Consider the following 15,750-nt stretch of genomic DNA (forward strand, 5'->3'; position numbering starts at 1 on the left):
TGAATGACTTCAGTATCCTATTAATATTCTCTCTTTCTCTTAATATTTTTAATATTAAGTAACTGGCACATTGTAAGATGTCTTCTGTGTTTGTAGTTTCCAAGTTATTCTTTTAATATGGCTAAAATAATGATTTCTAATTTCACCACATATCAGTTTTCACTTCTTTAATTATTTCTTCAATGTTCACTTCTAAAGACATTACTTATGTGTCTGTATCTTCATATTATAGTGATCAATTAAGTACACCCATATGACCATATGTACACCCATATTTTCTCCATTTGTAAGTTATATTATGACTTCCTTTCTAAATTGCTACAACAACTACCTTAAAGCAGTGATTTTTGTATGCTGTTTAATACAGTTGTCTGTGTCTGGGAGTTTATCACTAAGGGCCACATCTATTTCTGGAGTCAAAATGTCACTGTTGCTTTCACCTGAGCCCTTAGTAACCCACCGCAGGACACTGTGCAGATAGGAATGAAGTCATTTCCTGCTGCACATCATTTTGTATTTCAAAACATTTTCTAAAATAATTTCCAAACAGTACTCTTTAAGAGGAGAAAACAGTTATTACTGGATAGATTTTGTGAGGTGAGGATGCCAGCATAACTTCGTGGGTCCTCTGGCTCAGCATTTCTCATAAGTCTACAGGAAAGTTGCTGCCTGGGTCTGCAGCCATCACAAAACTTGACAGAATACTGGACCACATCCCGATTTGTCATCTTCCTGTTGATAGGACTGAATGGTCTGTGAGCTGCTGGACTGTGTACCTCAGGCACGCGCTGGCTCTTGGGTAGAAGCTGCCTTAAGTCTATGTCATGTGACTTTCTCTGGGTGGGTAAGAGGGTAGCTCGCACAACTATTTCTCATGCCTGGCTTCCATCAGAGGGTCAGAGAGGGAATACAAGACAGAGCCCATGATCTTTTAGTACCTGGTGTTGGCTATGGCATCACCTTGTCCTATTCCATTAGAAACAAACGTCCAGATCTAGTCCAAAACTAGTGGAAGCAAATTATCCATGGTATCCATGTATGCACGGAGGTGGGGACTATTGGAGATTGTTTTAGGCGCTGCTAACCACACCTAGGAAATCCTCCGCAAGTAGCTCAGAATTAATTCAGAAGAATGATCTTCAGTTCGGAGAAATGAGGCATTCTAGAGGTTTCACACAAAGATGGGTTATGAGTTGAATTATAATGGAAAGTTTGGTAGGTAAACGAGAAAAGCAGCTAGTGCAGCAAAAATATTTTAAACAAAAGTAAGGAGGTAGCCATTTTCTACAGGGCATTGAAGACAGCAACATAAGACGTAACTGCAAATTCCCATTGAGTTTCTAGTTCTGCTGTTCTTATGCAGAGCGAAAACACTAATTAGCAAACTCAAATCAGATGCTGATTTTTTGCTACATGGTTTTACTTCCTTCATGCTTGAGTCTTTATGATATTTACAAATACACAGTATAAATGAAAGATCAAGCCACAGTTCTGAAATGCCATATCATCTAATGTGAAATTAGAAGATCTGATTCAATGACAGACTGGAAAATGATTTCTTTTACTGCTTAACAAAATTCAGTTTTATAAAAGCAAGAAGTACAGTTTTATTTATCTAAAAGCGCCAGTTGATCACAGTCTGAACTTTACCCCTCTAATGTACAGTAGAAATATAAAAACATAAAAAGACATGCGTAAATAAGAATATAATTTTCCTACCTCCTTTCTGAGTTGGAAATTGTAATTCAGTAAATGCTCTCAGGCATTAGGTAACAATTTTTCTGGCTCCAGAAGTTAAGGTTCCCCCATATGCTGTTGACAGTTACTCAGGAGCTATAACACCATCACAACACCTTCCTGTGGAAACTACTGGAAGCTACAGCAGCAGGAGCCGCACTTCCACCATGCGCATGCGCGTGCAGTCTACTCTTGTCACTGCGCCACGCTCTCTACTCACTAGTGCTCATGTCAGCCCTGTGGTATCGATGCAGCGGTTCTCAGGTAGGGAAACTGGAAGGAATTTGACAAACCTCTGAAGCAAAATTAGTCTGTGCAAGGTCTTGATTTCAACCGAAGTTGCTTAGATTCCAATAAAAGGATAAGCAATATCTTAGCTTAACTATTTAGTAAACGAGGGGCGGGGGAGGAGGAAACCTGTGAGAGAGTGCGTCAAATCATATGAGCTTTTTCGTCTGGGCTCAGTAGGTTTCCCATCAGGTTGTGCTGCAGCAGCAGTCTAAGCCACAGTTTTCAGTTTTGTTGGGAGCTTTTTTGACCCACTCGCTCTTTTGGTGTCTCTGTTAATTGTTGTTAATGGACGCCTGTAATGCACATGTTAATTACTGGAGTTTTGTTTGAGTACAGAGTGTATCATGAAGAAAAGCATCTCTTGCTTTTCGGAGCACAGGTTTTAAAGCGATGGCTTGATAGCATCAGTCAGTGGGAATGCTCTTCGGCGTGAAGGAGAGAAGTGTGGGAACTGGGAGCCGAGGTATTGAAACCTTCATGTTCGTTCGTATCGTTTGGTAGTCGAGGACCGATGGCTGTGATAGGAGAGAAAGGCACAGAGTGCCCCTTGTTTCCTCTCTAGAGCTTTTGAAAAGCCTTGGATATTCGCCACTGGCATCTGTGGGGACACGCAGGCCTCTCTCTGCCATTGTAGCAGGGTGTTTTTGGTGGTTTAAGAGAATCTAGTGGATGTGTTCTCATTATCCCATCACCGCGATGCTCAGTTTATTTTAGACTGAAAGCCTTTGGAAAAGATTCAAACTAAGACAATGGAGAGCAAAAAGGAACAAAGTAATTAGCTTACTGACCTTGAAGAGACTTAGGCAACTTCCAAATGTGGGTTGTTTTAAATCTGCTAAGATAAATATTCTGAACCTTTTCATGTTAGAAGAAATATTTAAATTTAACATGGGTGCTCATATAAACGATTCTGTTCTTAGTCAATATTTACAATTATTCCAACTATTTCATATTAACTATTCAATGAAGATACAAAAGTAAAACATCTGCCTATATACAGACACATGCAACTTCAAGAATATGCAAAAAATGATAATATGAAGAAAAGAGCTCAAATCAGGCTGTGCTTGGATTTTGGTGTTATAAACCTGAGTAGAATTTTATGTCATTCCATCAACAGAAATTCTTTGTGTTATGACCAAAGACTAAGACAGGTTTGCCCTTAAAGAGAAAAAAGAGAGATGTGAGGGGATTGGGAGAGAACACTAGCTTGAAAATGACTGTTCTCATTGAATTCTAAATATTAAAAGGTTTAAACTCACTACTACTGTGGGATAAAGCTATTGTACACTGTGAGGATTTGTCACTCATATTAGTTTAATAAAATGCTGGTTGGCCAGTAGCCAGGCAGGAAGTATAGTTGGAGCGGCCAGACTAAGAGAATTCTGGGAAGAGGAATGGCAGAGATGCAGTCTTCCAGCCAGACGCAGAGGAAGCAAGATGAGAATGCCTTACTGAGAAAAGGTAACAAGCCATGTGGCTAAACCTAGACAAGAATTATGGGTTAAGTTGTAAGAGCTAGTTAATAATAAGCATGAGCTAATAGGTCAAACAGTTTATAATTAATTAATATACGCCTTTGTGTGTTTCTTTGTGACTGAATGGCTGCGGAACTAGGCAGGACAGAAAACTTCCATCTACACACAATTTTAACAGATGATGCCTCAAATTAATGCTTTCTTTGTTATCTTGACCAATGCCAAGAAATATTTTTGCACTTTTTAATAACCACTATAAACAAATTAATAATTTCACATAGCTAATAGTCATAAATATTACCTCAGTTTGTAGATAGTAAAGTGAAATCTCTGCCTACTTATGTTATGAGTACAATGATTAGAAAACTTTTAACGTGTGTGTGTGTGTGTGTGTGTGTGTGTGTGTGTGTGTGTGTGTAGTTTGGTGCAAGTGTCTATGATGCATGCATGTGAGTATGCAGTGCATGCATTTATGTCTGTGCATGCTGAGGCCAGAGCTACTTGGACCTGTGACCCCAGCACTGGAAGGCAGACAGGCAGATCCTGTTTTCCACCTTGTTTTCTTGAGTCACGGTCTCTTACTGAACCAGTGGCACACTGTGTTGGCTAGTCTAGCTGGCCAGAAAGTTGTTTTCCTGTCTCTGCCTTCCAGAGACAGGGAAGTCTTCCTGGGGCCCCAGGCCTGAGTAGCTATGTCCAGCTTTTCCATGGATGCTGGCAATTTAAATTCACATCCTCATTTGCATGACAAGCATTCTTATATTGAGCCATTTTTTAGCCCCTGATTAGAAAAATTTGAAAAGTAAAAAAGTATTTATTATTCTGTCAACTCCAAGCATCTGTTTTTGTTGGTGTTACCTTTCAGAATTTGTCCTTACGCCTCTGTGTCTTTGCAAATAACTTCAATTAACACGAGCAATTCTATTGGCTTTTTAATTTCATAAATAAACATTGACTTGTGCTTCCACATGCCATGGTACGTAGTTACAGTCGACATTCTTAGAAAACTGTGCAGTTTAATTACTTCTCAATTTTTGACCCTCATTCATTTCCTGATAATCTCAGTGTCTTTTAATTTCCAGTGAGCTATCACAGGAAAATGAGTTTGTGACAAGCACTTTGATGACTTATAATACCTCTAATACACACAACAGAGCAATGGTAACTATACATAATATTACCAAAAGTACAAATATTCCAAGTTCATCATGACACTGGCTTGTGTAATAATTAAAAAAAAGACCTCGCCTCTCTTACATGGCGTGTTTCAGATGTAGCAGTTTGCATCCCATTCACACTCACTGCATGGCAGTGTCGTTCATGTCTTCACTTTTAAGCAAGTTCACCTTTCACATGTTCGTTAGCCTGTTGCTGCCTTTTATCAATTTGAACACTCTCCCCAGTGTAGAGTCTAACTTATTTTAACTAGTAGAAAGATTGTTTCCAAATTTTATTTTCATATTTTATTTTGGTTTTTAAAATTCATCTATTTTTCAGGTATTCATATCTATAATTATTTCTCCTTAATTTATTATATTACCTTGCAAAAGGGAATGCAAATTTTCATATTTGTGTATGTAGAATCTAGATATGTATCCTATTTATACATTCTAATTAAGATTTGGTTAAATAGATATAATGATTATTGGGCTGGAGACATGGCTCAGCCATTTAAAGGCTAGGATCACAACCCAAAATATAATGGCTATATTTACCCAGTAAATTAATTTAGAGATTATTTTGCTATATACTTCAAAATATAAATAAAGGTTGGAATTTAAAACAACTTTCTTTATTATGTATTTGTGGTATGTGTGTGTGTGTGTGTATCAGAAACACACCTGTCATGGCAGGTTTGTACTCAGAAGACAACTTCCAGGAGTTGGTTCTCTCCTGCTGAGTTGGGGTTCCAGGTTCTGGGTGACCAAGCTTTCTTGAAAGCTTCCATATGCTCTGAGCCTTCTCAAAAGTCCAAAGTTAGATATTTTGAAAGTGAAGACTCTTATTTTATCTCTGTATGTGCACGTTTATGTTTGTAAGCATATGCATGCTATTCCATAGTTATTTGAACGTAGCCCTCCTGTCTTCTCACTTGTTGGCAGGTGTAATGTCCTTTGCTGTTTTCTTTGTTGGTTTCATTGATCTAATTCCCTTTCTGTTTTAAAAGTAAATTTAAGAATAATATAGTGATTTTTCTCAAATACAGCATGAAGTTCTTAAGAATATACATTTAATAATATACTAAAGTAACTTCAGAGTACACATACTTTAATATTCATCTTTCTTTTATGTTTTCCTCTTTATTAAAATGGTTTATGCCTTTTCACTGGGAGTTCCACTTAACATAATTTCATGATAAACCTGGAATGTTCATACTATTGCTAGGATTATAAACGGTTTTGTCCTCAACATTCCTTAATCTGGCTTGTGTTTGTCTCTTTTGGATAGCTACAGAGGACATCTGGGATCGGCCACAAAATATGAATTGTGTAATTTGAGTAAATCTGCATACCAGTTAAATACTCTGATATTTGCATTTATCCCACAAAATAAAGATGGGTGGTAAAAAACCATGCTAATAATTTAAACCAGAGTTTAGAGGTTTGGAAGCAAGAGAGAGAAAGAGAGAGCCTGTACCTTCGGGCATAGATCCTGCACCAGCAACCTGGGGCACACGGATACTTTTGGGTTAAGTGAAGCATCATATGGCCACTAGAAGGTTCTTTATCATGTGGGATGCACTTGACCCATGACAGGTCTGCCATGTCAGGTTATCCCTCTTGCAAGCCTTGAGACCCATGTTTTGTACCCCAAATGTGTTCAGTGAGTGAAGCTGAGGCAGAGGTCTTTTACAAGAGTCCCAGCCTTTGATGAACAGGCAATTCATAGCAATCTTTAAACCTGGGTGCCAGAGTATGTTTAGACCTGGAGTATGTGAAAGGCTTGAGGGCCTTAACAGCTTACCCTCAGTCACTGCTGGAGTTCTACTGATTCGGAGCAAGTTCTACATTCCCCATGCTCTGCTCCTTGGTGATGCAGGGTGTTTGAGGGCCCTGAAGCTTGTGCTCATCCTGGTCCTTGTGGCGTTGAAATGACAGCTGGCCTGAGTTGATTGGGTGGCATAATCTGCAAGGAAAAGAGTCTGAGGCTGAGAACCTGCTCTGGAAGATGGTGGGAAGGCAGACTTAGGCATTAACCAGGGCTCAAAGCCCCATCGTCTAAGTCCATTGTTCTTTCCAACTTCATTTGCAGAATGAGTCCAAAGACAAAAGTAATTTCAGAGTAGTGGCTGTAAAGCATTAAACTCTAGGGCGGGGCTCTGTTCGGAGCCGGGCTGTGCACAAATGCACTGGCCATAAATCCATGCAGCTGCCTAGGCACACCCAGATATTTCTGAGCCTTATAATCAAGACTTCCTTTAAATCATTTGTTTGCTTGTGCTTTTGCCTGACAGCTGAGCCATCCTCAAGGTTGTTCCTATTGCTTGAATTTGATACGAGTATTTAGAGAGAATCACATGTGGGTCATTTACACACCCATCATGTGCTAACGTATCTTCTGTATTTTTTTAAATCAAATTCTTGCAAAAATGGTTCTGGATCACTAATTACATTTTTTTTCTTGAAAACACAATTGAAAGGCTGCATACATTTGTTTGATTGCTATGGAAACAATCAAGACTGAAGTCTAGTATATTCTCCCAACATGTGGAAATCTCAACAATAATAGATTCTTTTGTAAATAGAAAATACATTGTTTTTATTCTTAACTAATGACTCATTTTTTTCTTAATAACTTTCTTTTTCATTTAGTTTGTGAGCTTGATTTGTGTATTTATTTGAAAGGATATAAATGTTAAAAAATTGTCTAACATAGCAATTTATTGTTACCTTTGCTCTTAAAAAGTTAGTTTTGAGAATTTGATACACAGATATAATGTGTTTTGATCAAAGCCATCCCCACTTCTTACCTTCCAACTTCTGCACCCCCTACCACTTTTCTCCTCCAGCTACAGTACTAACTAAGCCCATTGAGTTCATTTAGGGCTGCCGATAGGTCCAGGGATGAGGGCCTAGCCACAGGGACATGAGCGACCCATCATAGGCTTCATCCAAGCTCTTCTGACTCCCCACATCCATCAGTAATCAGTTGCCCATAGCCCCTCACCGAAGGGTGGGACTTTGTGAGCCCTTCCCCCCTCATGCTAGGATTTTGACTGACTTGCGGTTGTCCCGGTCTTATGGAGGCAGTCACAGCCAGTGTGAGTATTCCTATCGTGGCTGCAAAGCTTCATTTCCCAGCCGTCCTTTACTAGCTCTGGCTCTTACTATCTTTCCATTGCTTCTTTCACCATGATTCCTGTCCTCCGAGGGGAGGGAGATGATACAGACGTTCATGGACAGCTAGGCACCCCACAGTCGCTTATTCTCTCTGCCCTAGAACCCGCTGAGTGAGTCTACTAACTTTAAAATGAAATCCAGTCATTTTTGCAAAAAGTTTGTCCTCAAGGAAATTTTATGTATCCAAAGAAACTCTTGGCAGGAAAGAGATGACCTTTGCGGAGAGCACTACATTCTATGTGGGGCAGCAGATTCAAATGCAGGGTCTGCATGAGTCCCTGAAACTCAACAGTAAATCAAGCAGCTTATTTCAAAGGTGTGCAAAATACCCAAGGTGCAATGTCCAATAATTATATTAAAAAGTTGTCAATATTTAATCGTGTAGAAAATCAAATATAGTGAGATACCACCACACATTAGAATGGCTAATGTATAGAACAACAGCAAAAACATGAAAAAATAAATGATGGACAGATTTGAGAAACTAGAAAATTTATGTACAATTGATAAAAATGTAAAATTGAGGAAAACAGTATGGCACTTTTAAAAACAAGTAAAAATAGAATTACTATGTGACTCAGCAGTTCCACCTCATTTTAGGAAATTTCCCATCTCTTTTCTTTTTTTTTTTTTTTTTTTCTATTTTTTAGTTTTTCAAGACCGGTTTTCTCTGTGTAACAGCCCTGTAACTTGCTTTGTAGACCAGCCTGAAAGCGAATTCTCAGATCCACATGCCTCTGCCTCCTGAGTGCTGGAATTAAAAAGGCTTGAGCCACCACCACCCAGCTAACTTTCTCTTTCTGTCTGTCTGTCTGTCTGTCTGTCTGTCTCTCTCTCTCTCTCTCCCTCCTTCCCCCCTCTCTTTCTTTCTTTTTCTCCCTCCCTTCTTTCCTTCCTTACTTTCTTCTACCTCTGAGACAGGGTCTTGAGCCTTGCTATGTAGCCCAGGCTATCCTCAAACTTGAGATTCTCATGCTTCAGCCGACTTCCAGGAGTCTGCCCCCAAAGAATTAGGATCACGATCTCGCCGTGTGTGCTGACACATGCTTATATTCTTAGCATTTATTTCTGAGAATTTCAATATAATTTAATCATAGTCACCTTCTCCTTCTCCTAACTACTCCCCAGCTCCCCATCCCCTAAAACTTTGTCTTCTTCTTCTTCTTTTTTGTTTTCTAACCCACTGAGTTCTACTTTTGCTGCCTATATACTTAGAAACGTGGGGCCATTTACAGGAATATAGTTGGCCTCCTGGAAGCTGTCAGCGTTACTCCTCTACAGTTTAGGGTAGAGGCTTGTGATCCCTCTCCCAGATCCATGCTAGAATGGTGAACAGCTTGTTCTTGTGTGGGCAACACAGCTGCTTTGAGTTCATGAGTGCCGAGATCCTACAATGTTGAGAATACACTCTTATACTCTGGTCCTCCCTGGCCTCTGGCTTTTAGAACCTCTCTACCCGCTCTTCCACAATGATTCCTGAGCCTTGGATGTGTGTGAGATAAACATCCCATTTGTGGGTGAGCACTCCACTGACATTCTCTTCAGTTAGGCCAGTAGTGAGTCCCCGCACTAACCACAGTCCACAGCACAAGGAACCTTCCTTGATGAGTTCTGAGATCTGCACTAATCTATACATAAAAGACACAAATTTGGAGTTTGATACTATGTCCACTTAGAAGAGTAATAAAAGTGCGCCTTAAAGCCAATCAGCAAGTGTTTGGTTAACATCAGACTGCTTGTGCCACTATTGTTCCTGTGGGCACGTTGACATGATGCCATGTTCATTATTAGTGAAGTTCATAGGATTAATAGATGGGTAAGAATGATAATAACATTTTTTCCATTAATTCTCTCAGCACTGGTGCTGTGCAAACCAGTCGTTATGAAGGAAGTTTCCTGGTCAGTACCAAGTTGATCTCTCATGTCCCGTGACCAAAGTGCATAATGTCTTAAGCAATGGTGACTTACCCTAAAGTTCTGGTGGGCAACCAAACTCAGTGGCAGTAGCCTGTTTGTTTAGGGGGTGTCTATATGATGCACCCAACCAACAAAACTCAAGGCATAATTACCCACACCTGGCACTGGGCTTTTTATTTGGCAATCTATGACTTCTGGGATGAGCATAATCCTCTGTATAGGATAACTCCAATTAAACCATTTTATGTGAATATATAGGTAATACAAAATGGGAAAGTTGGCTAATGAGGAGGAAGGTTTAGAGAGAAGAATGAGAAGGTATGGCAGAGGATAGGGTGGGTAGCTAACACTAAGCGTGTTTAAATAATCCACATGGAAGCCTATTTTTGTGACACACACACTCATATACAAACACAGTCACTCATGCATACACACACTAACAGAACATACATACTTATATACATACTCACTCATGCACACAAATCCATACACACTCACTCACAGACACAGGACTCACTTTTAGCACACACACTTACTCATACACACAGACACACAGTCATACACATTCATAAAAAAGATTTCAAAATTTTAATTCTAAAATTTAAGGACAATTTCTATATAATAATATAGTTATTTAAATTTGAGAAGTATTCTTGAAAATGACATTTGTTTTAATTTTTGCTTTCATAGTGCCTTGATTGTATTAGAAAAACTATTTAATTAAATCTTATTAAATAGATGAATTTAGACTATCTTATGTTCTCCTGTCTCTCCTTATTAACACACAGACATATTCAAGTCAAAAGTCTATTGTTTTTGTTTAGAAATATATACAAAACTGAAAGTCTGAATTTTGCTTCTCTTAAAAAAAAATCCCACGGCTGTCTGTACAAAGGTATTTGCTGATGCCCTGGCCAGAATCCAGTCTAAGCGATAACAGCCTGCTCTGCATACCTCATCTTCCATGGCTGTTATGAAGGCATTCTTCTTTGCTTCCTGTTCTAAAGCACTGTGTAACGTTGCTGAATTCATTGAATGTTTTTTTTTTTTCTACATCCTGTTCAGCAGCACAGGATAAACGAGCTGAACACATCTGTGCATTATACGTACACTGTAGTTCTGTAGAATGCATATCCTGAAGGTTATCACGCAGCTCATTTGTTCAATGGGTGCTCCTTTTGGAAACTGGAACAGAATGCTATTTAGTCAGTGTTTAGTCAATGTTAGATAACCTGTTTTTCATGAATTCATCTCTGAGTCCAATTTTATAAAATGCACCAAATGTGGCCAAAACATTCATTAAGGGCTGTTCAGTGGTCCTTACAGGTGCCTCTTCTAATGTGAGGAGGAATACACGCAACTCCACAACAAGTTCTGAAATGTACTTGGCGCTAACTCAGCTCAAACTCCCATATCCGATCTGCTCTGGGCGATTTGATGCGGATTGTTCTCAAACGGTTCAGGACAGTGGTGGGGGAACCTAGAAAGAGAAAACCGTGGTTAAGCTGAGTATAATTATTAATCCGATTTCTGCTGCATCTCCCAACAGGAAACATGGTTTATTTTTTATTCAGAAAACACGTTTAATGCTTTGAATGTGTATATTATACTGGCCATTTCACACAGAAGATCATTTAGAATTGATTTGTCTTAAATTGAGAATACAGTTTTTTGAAAGTGGATCAAGTTCTGTCTAGGCTGAGAGGAAATCTGAGGCGGCTGTCTCTGGAGGCCGAGCGCTCTGCTGTCTGTCTGCCTGTTAACCTGGCAGTCTCTTCAGGTTGCCGCTAAAACCAGGTCCCTTCCTGGTGTCTCCCCTGAGAGCTCCCCTGGAGTTCTAGGGTCTCTCTGTCTCTCTCAGATATGGAGAGCATTTCCTGCCATTCTGCGCGTTATTCACTTTGCCCTTTTCGGTTGCTAGTTCAGACTTCTTTTAAGATGCTCTCTTGTTATTATTGTAAATTACAACTTGGAATCCGACTGTTAATTTGCCAGGCCCTGTTTGGCACATATTGCTTTGATTCTTCTATAATGCTTGGATGCTGTCTGTCACTTTCACCTTCTTATTTGCAACTATCAACATAATGTTGAGAGAAAAAACACAAAGTATGATTGTGGCGGTGAAGGTGAAGTCAAGCAGACCCCAGACCCCAGGAGACAGCAGGAAGGTAGAGGTTCTCATTGTCAAGAAACGGCTCTGAGCAAAGTGGAAACACTCCCAGGGCAGAAATCTGTGTGTGGAAAGGAAAAAGGAAGCGAGGAGCTGGATATTGATCTTGCCAAATGAAGCAATGTAAGAAAATATTACATTGTGAATTTCTTTCCATTGTTTTCTCAAGTAGGTCCAGCAACTCAGATTAGGAGAACAATGGCTGAGATGCTGGGACAAAATCCAATGCCTCTGATAAAGCCCCTGGAAACAGGAAATAGCAAATTTACTGAGACGAGGGAAGTTCTTCTTAGGATTTAAGATTTTTTTTTTTTAATCAAAAGGGGGGTCTTTAAAATTGTGACATGTATCTTACATTTTTACACCTTCTACCAAGAGTGCTTGTTTTTAAAAATAAATAGTGTGGAAATTAAAATATTGGGTATACCATTCATTTACTCAACGGACAAAACTCTGTGGTTACGTTGGACATGAGAAATCTTCAGTTGATGAATCTGGTATCGCTGATCTTAGCGTAGCAAGGAGTCCCCGATAGACTTACTGTGCAAATGTGAAAGTTAGGTCCCCAAATCTTGGTTTAACTTTTATTATTTTCTCTCTTTCCCTGTCTCTTGTCTTCCAATACTTTTGACAGTCTACTAAAATGTCTACTGAGTTCATCCTCTTTAAGTGCTGATAGTTAGGACAAAGGGTTCATAAAAATGGTCTAGCAACCAGACTCATGGGGCAGATGCTATTGCAGGTGCAGGGTATTATGGCCCTTCAAGAGACTTGATGGCTGTTTTATCATCTAAACTTCACTTGTCTCTATCATTAATCTGTTATGCCTATGGCAGGAGGCTGTTGTAGGGTTCCAAGGATCTCCTGTGAGTTATCCTTGCAAACACAATCCTAGGTAGTAACTTACATGAGTCAACATAGGAATGCATTGCAAATTTGATGTATGGACTTTAGAAGAAACACACATTAAAAAGAATCTTATTTGGCCTATACAATTTTTCATGTTTTGGATGAAATATCCCTTAGCTTTTTTTCTTTTCTTTTCTTTTTTCTTTTTTGGTGGACAAGGCATGGTTTTCCTATGTAGCCTAGACTGATCTTAAACTTGTGATCCTCCTTCCTCATCCTCCCAAGTGCTGAGATTATAAGCATATGCCACCGCACTCAATTCTCTTAGTTCTTTTTTAAACAAAACAATTTTCAAAAATCAGAACTCCTACATGATCTTTCTCATAATTCTATTTGTGTACTTGCCATATTGTAGCATAGTTATAATTCTACATTTTACTTTTCCTGCCTGATTGTGAAGATTTTGAGGGCCAAATCTGTTTGTCTGCTACAACGGCGTTTGAAGTAGATTTGAGAAGTGATTTTCCAGTGAGGCATCTTTTCCATGTTTTTTTTTTTTAAATGTTTGATTACAACATTTACTAGGCAACAGAGATGGTTTTCTACTGTTTATTAAGAAAATACCATGGCTTGCAATAATAAAGAATTCTGGGCATCCAATTAGGGATTGGATTGGCATTCCAGTTATGGCTCATGCCATTTATGGTTCAGAGTAAAGGAACACTATATTAGCAGTGGTACAATCATTCATAGAACACATGCTTTGCAAAAGTAGCTGGTGAGCTGCATAGGTTCATCAGTGTAGGAAATATTAGCTGCCTTTTCCTCTTTTATTGGCACCGAAAATTTTCAGTTTCATCTTCTCTGCACCTTGAAATGTCTTGTTTGTAGGATACAAAGATGAAACCAAGGGACTTTCACCTCTTTCCTAGCTCTGTAATTCTCCAGTGAGATTGATGGTTATTTCATGTGTAATTTTTCTTGGGTTGAATTTTCAGTGTAAACCATTATCAGTCTACAGAGTAATCCATTCTGCTAAATATTCACTTTTAGTCTTCCATTGTTTTTATTACGATCAAATTATTGAGATAACATTAAAGGACATTAGCGAAACGGCAAAACATTCAAGAGACTGGATTTAAATGAGGCCTTATATAGAAAGATCCTCAAGTAGATGAAGGTCAGGGGAAGACCTTGGGGATGGTGAGAACCTCAAAAAATTCCTGCTAAGGGATGCTAGCAAAGTTTGAAATTTGAATCCCCAGAAAGAGGAGCTTGAGTTGTCTCTGAGAGCACCCATGACATTTTGTGACTAGTGAAGGACCACATTCGGGCAGAAAGAGAGGAAAAAGTTGTACCTGTTGAACATCACTGCAAGTTTGGCAGGAAATGAAACCATCATGAGTGAAAAGGAAGAGGAAATTGCCAGTGACACACAGATGCCGGGCTCTGTTAAGTAAAGAGAAAGACTGGAATGGAAGCAAGTGCTGTAAGGGAGGAGGGCTGGGTTTGCCAAATAGTCGTATCATTCAGTGTTTTAAAAGTTGGAAAAGATGCTTCCAGCTGGAGGAATATGGCAGCTTGGCAAGCCGTTACCTCTCCTGAGCGTTTCTCATAAATGATAAAAGATTTATCTTGGCTGTCCAGAGTAGTTTGCAAAAATGTTTATTAATGAGCTTTAGAGCAGATTCTGATCTTGGTTGAAAGCAGGTGTACATTTGACAGTCTCTGGGTAACTAAATGAAGGCTAATCAGTCCTCTTACACGAATAGCACCTCTGACCCCAATTCTTAAAGAAAAACATGTATGCAAATCTTCTTAGTTCTTGCAGAATTAGAGGGGCCATTTTTGCAAGCTACATTCCTTATTCCTTTCTCCCTTTATTCTTAGATAGTTCCACCCCCACCATCTTCTTTGCATCCCTGTCTCCATTCTAGAATGACTTGAGTAGTATGCCATGCAGGAACACAGAAGGTTGGCTTGACACTGCCGGTGACAATTCGTCTGTCAGGGTGTAACTGTCTGGCATGCCCAGTCACTGTTTTGCATTCCTTTGCAAAGTATGCCTTTGTTTAGTCTTGGGGGAATCGGCTTCCCTCATTTTTCCACACACTCAGAACATAGCTAATGACCACTCTGCTTTGTACAGAATGCAGGTGTTTGCATTTTCACACGGTTTAGCCAATCAGCTCTCCATTCCTTTTGCAAATTGCAAGGTGTCTAATCTATAGGGAAGGTTCAAGATACTTTTCCTTGTGGCATTTCTAAGAAAAATTGCATAGGTCATGGCAGAGACATTGTGCTCCTTTCCAGTTTATCTCGTGTATTTTTCAAATTCTACATCTGCTTTCAAGCCATATGTAGCATGTTATAGAAGGCCTGGCTAATTAGCTATTATCCTTTGAAGTATAAAATCCAATATGCCTCTGAAGCTAGACTATCTTTTATAAAAGCTAATTATTAAGAATATTTCTAATATTGTGTTGTTATTGCACACTATAATTTTGAATGCATCCTGGATCTTTTTTACATAAAATAGAAAATTTGCCATCAGCTCTAAGAACTTAAATGCTCTGCATTTCTGCATGATACATAGATGAATTTTAATACTATTACTCAAATACATGGATGATTTCTCAAAAGGTGAATGGTATCTTACACATGGGCATGGCACTTTAAACTATGTATTTTAAAAGTTTTTTTTTTTAAAAAAAAGAATACGCTTTAGGCACTGAAAAGTATTTGTTACAATCATGTTGTATTTGCCAAAAGTAATGTGTATATGCACATGTGCATGCATGTGTGTGCATGTGTGTTTGTAATCATCTTAATACAAGCTGGTATCTGGATGGCTGCATTTCACTTGACTTAAATCACACGTCATGACTCTGCATGGGAAGAAGTAGCCCTGCCTTGTTCCTATTAGAAGTGGTGACTTGCTCTGTCCCTCAAGGAAATCTTGGAGGGA

General features: G+C 39.1%; 1 protein-coding gene across 1 annotated transcript in view; it reads left to right on the top strand.

The window, feature by feature from the left end:
- The window catches only part of Hmcn1 (hemicentin 1), a 439,601-nt gene that overhangs the window by 95,360 nt on the left and 328,491 nt on the right, over positions 1-15,750 (top strand). The gene's annotated exons all lie outside the window — the stretch shown is intronic.

Source organism: Myodes glareolus, chromosome 5 (assembly GCF_982192425.1).
Source record: "Myodes glareolus chromosome 5, mMyoGla1.1, whole genome shotgun sequence".
Taxonomy (NCBI): domain Eukaryota; kingdom Metazoa; phylum Chordata; class Mammalia; order Rodentia; family Cricetidae; genus Myodes; species Myodes glareolus.